Source organism: Erithacus rubecula (genome assembly GCF_903797595.1).
Source record: "Erithacus rubecula genome assembly, chromosome: 5".
Classification (NCBI taxonomy): domain Eukaryota; kingdom Metazoa; phylum Chordata; class Aves; order Passeriformes; family Muscicapidae; genus Erithacus; species Erithacus rubecula.
The window spans coordinates 24,709,387-24,718,096 of NC_136687.1; the positions used below are offsets into that span (position 1 = coordinate 24,709,387).

The 8,710-nt window shown below is 39.8% G+C and overlaps 2 long non-coding RNA genes across 2 annotated transcripts; one reads left to right on the plus strand and one right to left on the minus strand.

Annotated features, from left to right (window-relative positions):
* Nucleotides 1–2,849, minus strand: LOC306802812. The gene is made up of 3 exons (XR_013774477.1): nucleotides 2,784–2,849; nucleotides 1,612–1,689; nucleotides 1–199 (listed from the first exon to the last, which is right to left on the minus strand). It is a non-coding gene; the product is annotated as an uncharacterized lncRNA (long non-coding RNA).
* Nucleotides 2,850–3,199: 350 nt separating this feature from the next.
* Nucleotides 3,200–5,532, plus strand: LOC306802568. Its single transcript, XR_013774404.1, has 3 exons — nucleotides 3,200–3,603; nucleotides 4,381–4,492; nucleotides 5,406–5,532. It is a non-coding gene; the product is annotated as an uncharacterized lncRNA (long non-coding RNA).
* Nucleotides 5,533–8,710: the final 3,178 nt, after the last annotated feature.

An 8,710-nucleotide genomic window follows, 5' to 3' on the forward strand; every position in this document is an offset into this window, starting at 1 on the left:
GGAACAGTGACAATAAGAGAACTTCAGTGCATTGCTTCATCAATTTAAATAATACTAATCTTCCCCACCCTCACTACTCAAGTAAAAATATTCTTACCTTCCCAGAAGGAAGAATCTTGAAGAATGTCCTTTTCATACTATTCAGCAAGGGAGATCACTAGCAAATTTAATGGCATTTTTCTTACCTATACAAAATGTGCTTTCAGGTGGAAAAATACTATTTAAATTATAATCATGTTTATTGGCTGGAAAGAGATAACCAAAAATTTTGATCATGGAAATAATCTATCAAAAAAGAAAAAAAAGAGACACAATGAGCAAAAATAACAGAAAACTGAAGGATTTTACAGAAGTATATTGCTATTTCTGCTTCTGAAAAGGAAATAATGATTCTGGCTTGCCTTCCTCTTCTCCAAAGATTTTATTATTTTTATTCTATTTTACAGGCTCCAATTTTAACTCACAATTATTCTGAGGACAAAAAAACCAAAGGACAGATAAGCTGTAAGTAGCATTGAGTCTATTTTCAGCATGAATTTAAAATAACCTTTATATTTTATTAAATTATGCATAAATTAATTATGCAGTGTAATTAATTATACTCTTATTACATTATGTCAAAGTTTTAACCAAATTAGATACACACACACATATGTATATATACATAAAAAGCTATAGCATTCTAAGACTCCAAACCTGATGATTATTCAAGGCCACTGAGTACTGTAGTACATCTGCAAAGACTGATGGTAACAATGAGGCTTTACCTGTTTGATTTTCCTTCATAACAGTGTGGGGAAAGACAGTAAAATTGAAGTGATACATTCATGCCAGTTGCACGTTGTGGTAAAGTCACTATATTGTTAAGCATGTTGTTTTCAAGAGTCTTTCTTCTGTGATAAGCATCTAATGAGTGACTTTGAGACTTCATTCTTGCACCTAACAGAGGGATTTGGTTAATCAGAGCACCATCCTTCAAGATTTGAACAAGCTAGCTCAGCTCAACTCCTTAAAAAACTCAACACCAATCTACAAAATAACCAAGACATCCTGCTGCCACTTAATAAATTTCAAAATGCCCCAGTGATAACTGGATTTTCTACAAGTTCTGCTCATGACCAGGCCTGTATTTCTCCCATTTAGTGATCCAAGGTAATCTCAAAATTAACCTGTACCCAGACCCACCAGTATTTCCTTCAAGTCCCCAAAGCACTCAGGTTGTAGGCAGACCCAGTGCCCAGCTGAGAAGCTCATGCAGATAAAAGTTACATCCCATGCACATGGAAACAGCAGATCTGCCTGCAGACTTGTAGGTAGCAACTTAGTTGTTGCATCATTTTTCCAGGAAATGGGAGAACTAACCTGCAAGTAAAGAGGCTCCAATCCACATGACCTTGATATTTTATTCTATAAGGAGGGTTTGGAATGGAACAGACAGGTCAGGTAGACAGGTCATTCCTTCTCGAAGTTGTGCCACTATCAGACACAAAAATTAGTTTCATGGAGCCAAAGAGAAGGCAAACAATGCAAACTTTGTATGGGGAAAACAGAAGGAAGTTTGTGAGGGGCAAGAAAAAGGCATAGGGTTATGTGAATGATTAAAATGCCCACGTGGGATGGCTACTAATCACTGGTTTGCTGTGGTTTGCTGGTTTTCTGTGTATCAGAAGTGTCAGGCTATATTCTGTACTGGAAAAGAAGAAACCAAACTTGACATAAATCCCACTTTAGGCACAAGTGCTAAAAATTTTAAGGTTGGATGCCACTTCATCTTTTTGACTATATTATAGGAAAGGACTGATCTGACTTAGGTATCTGACTGTAGAAATAGTCATTGCAAAGGAGCTCACTTGAAATAACTTAAAACTACATGTCTCACAAATTCATCTCCTAGAGTCCTGAGACAGGTTTTGAATCTTAACGTGAAGACAATAACAGGCACAGGGCTAATCTGCAACAATGTTTTGAGTGTCAAGAATTAGACAGAAGAGGTAACTAGAAGTGGTAGGAAACAATTTCCAGAGTCATCCCTTGATTGCAACTATGTGACTATTTGTTTCAGGCTGCATCAGATTGGTTTGGTTCAGTTGAGAGTGATTTAAATGCACGGTTCAGATCAGGTATGGGGGTTACTCGTTACTTTATTTCCACACACTTTACTGGTGCTGTGCTGGTAGTAACCCGGCATGAGCCAAGACATACTGTTTCTCATTGAGAGAGGAAGGTATGAATTATCAGCAATATACATACCTAATTCAATGTGAGAGAAGCAGGGAGTTCCATTCAATTCAGTTTGGACAATGCTCTCAGGTACAGGGTGTGATTCTTGGGGTGTTCTGTGCAGGGCCAAGAGTTGGAGACTTGAAGATCCTGATGGGTCGCTTTCAACTCGGTATATTCTGTGATATGTTGTGATTCTTACCTACCAGCTTTGCTGTTTGACACACAAAGTCTCTGTGCTACAAATACTAATTCCTTGTTTATGCTAATCTGCTCTTACTCACTCCAAACCCTCTTAGTGGCGTCCCCAGACAGGCAGCCCGTGTTATGTGGGGCAGAGCGGCAGAGTGCTGGGGCTGGCCCTCAGGACAGGCCTGGTGCCGCCGCGTCCCCGCTGGCGCAGAGCCCAGCAGAGCTGCATGTGCTGTCAGGGCATTAGCGAGGCTCGGGGCTTTACCTCGCCATCCTCAGACAGCTCCTAAGCCTCCTAAGCTGGGCTTAGACAGCAGTTTAGTCAGAGATCAGCGGTATTTAGTGCCTCAAAACCGCTACACAGCTGCTACTTCGCACCGAGGACACTTTTGTTTCTCGGTGTTAAACATCTTCGGGCACCCAGAACTCAGCCTGGGGCAGGAATGGACGTGCACGTTCCCACCAAAGTCATATTCTAACCGATGGGGGCCGCAGCAGGAAGTACAGCTGGGCAGCCGGGCCGGCCCCTCAGTCCCGGCCGTGCCCGGCTCCGGGGCAGCTCCGGCGCCCTCTGCCTCACCGGGGCCTTGCCGCACCGCCCCGTCCGCTCCGCGCGGGGTCACGCGCGCCGGTCTGGCCAATAGGCAGCGGCGACTGGAGCCGCGTGTGGTCTCGCGGGAGCACGAGGGTTATTTAATGCCCGGTGAGGAACCGCACGGCCTTTCTGTCCGCCGGCTGTGGGCGCGGTAAGCGGGCTGCGGCCGCTCTCAGAGGGAGCATGGGCCGGCTGTGGGCCTGGGGTTGGGGGTGGAACCTATGCCGCTTTCCCTTCACATATTGCCCTCTCGGAGCTTGGCGGTGCTCCAGGGAGTCAACACAGGGGGATAGAGCAGCTCTCCCTCACTAAAACCCAGTGCGGAGCCCTTCCCTCCGCCCTGCATCCTGTCGTGAGGCACAAATGGCTCGTCCCTCCGTTCCCCCCCGCACGGTCCCCTCACTGCCCGGCTGATGCCTCTCTCCCTCCGCAGTGTGTCCGAGGTTCCGGCGAGCCTTTCAAACGCTCGCGATGGGCAGGAGGCCAAGCGCGGCAGGCCCGGGCAGGGGCAGCGCCGGCGATCTGCGCTCACGCCTTTGGACGCCTTTGGGTGAGGGGCGCACCGAGCCCGTCACCCCTCTCACAGCCTGGGGCTGGTAAGGAAAGGCTTCGGGCTCCAGAAGTGGAGGACTTTGGATCCTGAGACTTTTTAAAGACAGGTGTATGGGGGTGCTGCCCTGTGTCTCTGAGCCAAAACAACTGTATACATTTGAACTCTTCTGTTCTTTGAATCGCAGCTATTAAGCTGCACTGACCTTAAATCTGAATCATTGCCACATCAAGAAAATGGCAGTAGCCTGCAATGTTTAGGCTGTAGATACATAATACTTGGGCCCAAATGGGCTTAATAACTGTTCAAACAAAGAAAAAGCCTCATATCTTGGACTTTTCCTGCAGTCTTCTAGTTCGCCTGTTACAATGTCTTTAATGTCTCTTGGTTGAGTGCTGTATAATTTGCAACAAGTGGTGTGTGTATATATATGTATAAAATATACACTGTAATATAGATCTGTAAGTAGATACAAGGTAGCAGTGAATTGTCTGGCAAAGATCCAGTCAAATCTATACGTTTTTAGCTTACCTTGGTAGTGTCAGCACCAAAATAAATTTATTTATTTTGGTGTCAGCACCAAAATATATTCTATGTAGTTTAACTGGACTGATAAACCTGCCTTTTCTACAGACTGAGCCACTAATTACCTTTTGCTCTAGGTTTTGACTTGATAATGAACTTGTAAATGACTTCTGTAACTCCATGGTAGATTACTTTTAAAAGGTTTAATAACATAGTAGCAACTCTGTAGAATATTTAAGAAGGTCTGTAGTTAAACATTATTAATTATAATTTTACCATTTTTTTGTGTGTTGTTTAGAGGCCTCACATAGCAACCTCATGCTTGAAATGTTGTAGACATGGGTAATCACACCTAAATGTGAATCAGTGCTCAGGACTCCCTAGGCATAAGTAATGCCTTCTACTGGAAGGTAAGTGTGCTCTCATCTAGTGACACTTGCCAATGGTTTTTAATATTGCTTTTTAATAATTCACACATTTCAAGTGAATTATAGTATCTCTTGAGCAAATAGTAAGTTCAGATCATCTTCGTTTATAAGAAAACAATATAATATACTAAAATCTACTCCCCTTTTATGCTTTGCCCTCTTAAGTCTGGCAGTGTCTTAAGTGGCCAATACAGAGGGGTATAAAATTTCTCTTGCAAACCCAGAGGTGAGGTTGAAACTCTTCTTTGGATCATGCTTGGGAGGAACACATTAGTATAACTGCTGAACTTCAGGAAGGTGCTGAATCAACTTTATTAATAGCTTATAGGAATATTTTGAACTGTTATCTTGTAATGATATCTGAATCCTAATATCACAGGTTTCTCAAATCTGTGCTTTGTGAACTTATGTAATAAATGTCTTAAATGAAGAGGTTTTGTAATGGATTTTAAATGAAGAGTTTTGTTTGGTCTCCAGATATGTAATTGTGGAAAGGTTTATCAGATAATAGTAGAGGCATCGTCTTCTATTCCTGCAGGAGTTTATTTTGCTCCTTGCTGGAAAACAAAACAAAATAGCTTTGGCTGGTGAAAGACTTGTGTAGTAGTGATTAGAACTTTATGTAGATTGAGCCAAAAATAAATAGCAAAAAAAAAAATCAGAGAAAAGTAAATGATAATTACATGTCTGCTTATTCTAATGTGGCTGGTCTTCTGGAATGGAATCCATACTAATGGTATGGAAAAAAAAAATCCCATTCTGTACAAACAAAGTAATTTCTTTTGAGAAATGGGTGAGTGTCATGTAGAAGGTTCATATAGCTCAGCCTTAGAGCAGTTACCTGTTTTGTGTGTGCATGATGCTGACTGCAAGTTAAATAGAACTTCTTTTACAGGGATGAAAACAACATCTGCCAGGAACTGACATTAAACATCAGTTTGATTTCCTGAGCATGTGATCTCTGACCTCCTATAAGATGATTCCAGTTGTCACCTCTAAGTGTTGTCTTGGAAGCAGAATTGTGACAAGTGATGGCTAAAAATGTCTTCAATGACCATGTTGAAACAGGCAGTTCACCATTTGTTGAAACATCTTTCCTTACAAAAATTACTGTAATTTGACTGTGAATTAATTGAAATAGTGTTAATTGAAATAAAATATGATTATGCTATCAAATGTTTGTATTCTGATGGGTTCTTGTTAAGGTATTTCTGTATGAAGACTTTGTTTCATGGATGTTAATGCTTTTGTGCTGTCACATAGAAACATTCCCTTGTCATATCCAGACTTGATAAGCTTAATCTTAAATATACAAATCCATTGAAAAGGCCCTCTTAGTCTTTTATTCTTTGTATCTGAAGTATTTTGTAGTGCAAAAGCACTGAGATCAACCAGCTAACTCCTAATTTATTTCATTAGACTGTATGTATTTGTATATTATCCAGAAAAGGATTGTCTCAAACTGAAGAACAAGTTAAAAAGAATTGCATTCCTAGTCTATTTTAAATTAACCAGGAAAGTGTTGCAATATTCGATGTAAAGCACTACCAGTGGGAAGGTCCTCAAAGAGCAAGACCATTATTATTAAACAATTGAAAGCTTGTATATACTTTAAGTAGCTTTTATCTTAATATTAAAAAAAAATTTAATGGAAGTCTGAAAGTGATGTAAATGTGCATCCTATTACTTCCAGTGCTTCCCTAGAATGCACAAGCAAGGATATAAAATAGTCAGAGGTGGCTCTCAGGTGCTTGCCACTTTCTAGACAGGAGAGTTAATTGGTGTGGATTTAGGAACAAGCTTTTGTATATTTATGTATGTATGGTCATATTTAACCTCCATCTAGCCAGGAAGTGTGTGTTTGTACATTTGCTTAAATGTGCATTATAAGGGATAAGTAGTGATCTACTTGTGGCATTCTAGGCTCACCTAAGTCTACTTTTTTAATAAGAGACAAAAAATAAATTTAATTTTAAAATATTCTAGGATTTTCTATTAGATTTTTTGCTTTCTATTACAACTGAAGTTTTGTGTCTGTATACCTGATGCAGAAGAAAAATTTTTCACGTTAGTGTCTCACACAGAATATTGGCATAATTTTATTCTGGTGTAAAAACATCCCAATAGAATCACTCTGTTAGTGAAGTCATAATCTGCTGCTGCTTGTGGTGAAATACCCACATGCCACTAAGTGACAATGCTGCATGTAAGGTCCAGCCTTTGCTATTTCTCTTTGATTAGAAAGGCTAATGAAAAGAGACTCCATTCTAGACATGACCTCCTATTATGATTTCACACAGCATAAAGGGTATAAGTTTAGTGGGTTTAGTACATCTAGAGAGAGATCAAGAATGAAATAAAGTCTACTTGAGACTCCATGGTGAACATTTAAAGCTTTCACCAATCTTGTTCTTCAAATAGCTAGGCAAATTTAAAGCATTATTCTTTAAAGACTGATTTGGTTTAATGCAAAATCAAAGCAGAGACTGTATTTTCTACTAAAGAAGTATCAAATTATTTCACATATTTATAAGCCTTAAAACTTTTTATATTTGGCTATTTGTTATCATTAAGCTCTATGCTGAAAGCTCATTTTGAAGAAACACTGGAATGATAAGTCACTTGAGAGTACTTGCTCTGTGACTTCTCATGAGTATAAGAAATCTCTCCTCAATTAAATTTGACTTGCTCCTATTCCATCTACAGGCTTTTTGGAATATAAATATGCCAGTTCAGGCCTCACTCACCTAACTACATTTATGATATATCATGTTAAAGTAGTGAAGCAAAACGAAGGGATTAGTTTTAGCCTTGGTACATGAAGTGGGTCTAAATCCAGTAACTTCATTGGTGTAAATGAGCTCATTCACCCCAACCACGACCCTGAGAGACTGTGTGCCTGGGGCTGTACAGTTCACTAAGAAACCTGCTTTGTTTGATGAATGCTATTCTCTCAACTGAGTGATAACATTGCAATTCTCCCTTTTGTTACCCATTGGAAAAGAAAAGACTAATGGAAGAAAAATAACCAGGTTTGCCTGAGAATAGGTAAGGGCTACTGAGTTGGTTTACAGCTTTGTTACAGGCTAAATGACATGAAACCATACTCTGTTGTTTTGTAAATTTTTATATGTATGCTGGGATTATGTGAGAGATTTGGGGAAAATAAAGAGGAAGATTTAATATAGTTTTTAATCTGCACACTTCTCTTTATTCTGGCTGTATTTGATAGCAAATGTAGGAGTGCTGCTTTGGGTCTTTCACTAAATCTGCAAGAAGGTTAATCTGTTCATCAAGACTGAAGACTGCCAAACAGAGGGGGGAATATTTATATATTTATTCCTGTTCTCACAGACAATTGAAAAGCATGACATTTCCTATTTCACTTCCTGTTAGTAAGTAATTACAACTGATGAGACACAGTGACCGAAGGAATGAAAAAATTAAAACTCTGAAAGATATACTTATGGAGTAATGTGCTCTGTCCTGGACACTTTTCTATACACAAGGCTACACAAGCATGAAGAAACATTGTGTTATGTTCTGTGCAAGAGTCTGGCAAGGCATAAAAATGCTTTGCTTCTTTTATTTTTTTTTTAATTGGCAAGAATTGTTGGAGGACCACCTTGAAAGTCTGGTACTCTGCAGGAATTTTAGTTCTGAGGGACTTGTCAATATCAGAGCTTGTGTAACTTCCTAGTAACAGAGATTTGTGATCTCAGGGGTATGTGGTGTTTTTAGTGATCTGAAGTTTGGATGCAGATATTAATTCATGCAAAAAAAAAAGCTTTATGACACCTTGTGGTCTTACATTAACAATTCACCCTAACTGATACTACTCAGTGGGAAGCTTGTAGGTAATACTCAAGTAATAATGGCTACTTGTCCTATCTATTCTTCTGAGTTGATGGTCAGTTGACTGCATCGTCCTTACTTTTCTTTCTCATAATGTTACAGTTATATCCAAGATCCTTCAGTCATGCCAAGAGGGTGAGAATGTTGGCCGAATGCACTGGAATTGAAGGAACAACGTGCGTGCATCCCCTGCATTCTGGCTTGGATCAATGGAGGCAGACATGTCTTACCACTCTAGAGTTTACAACATGGAAAAATCCTCTTTATGGTTGTTTCATCTCAGATGTATATAAACCACATTTTCTAACAATGTGCTACTTCTGGTTTCAGATGCAAGTCTCATTG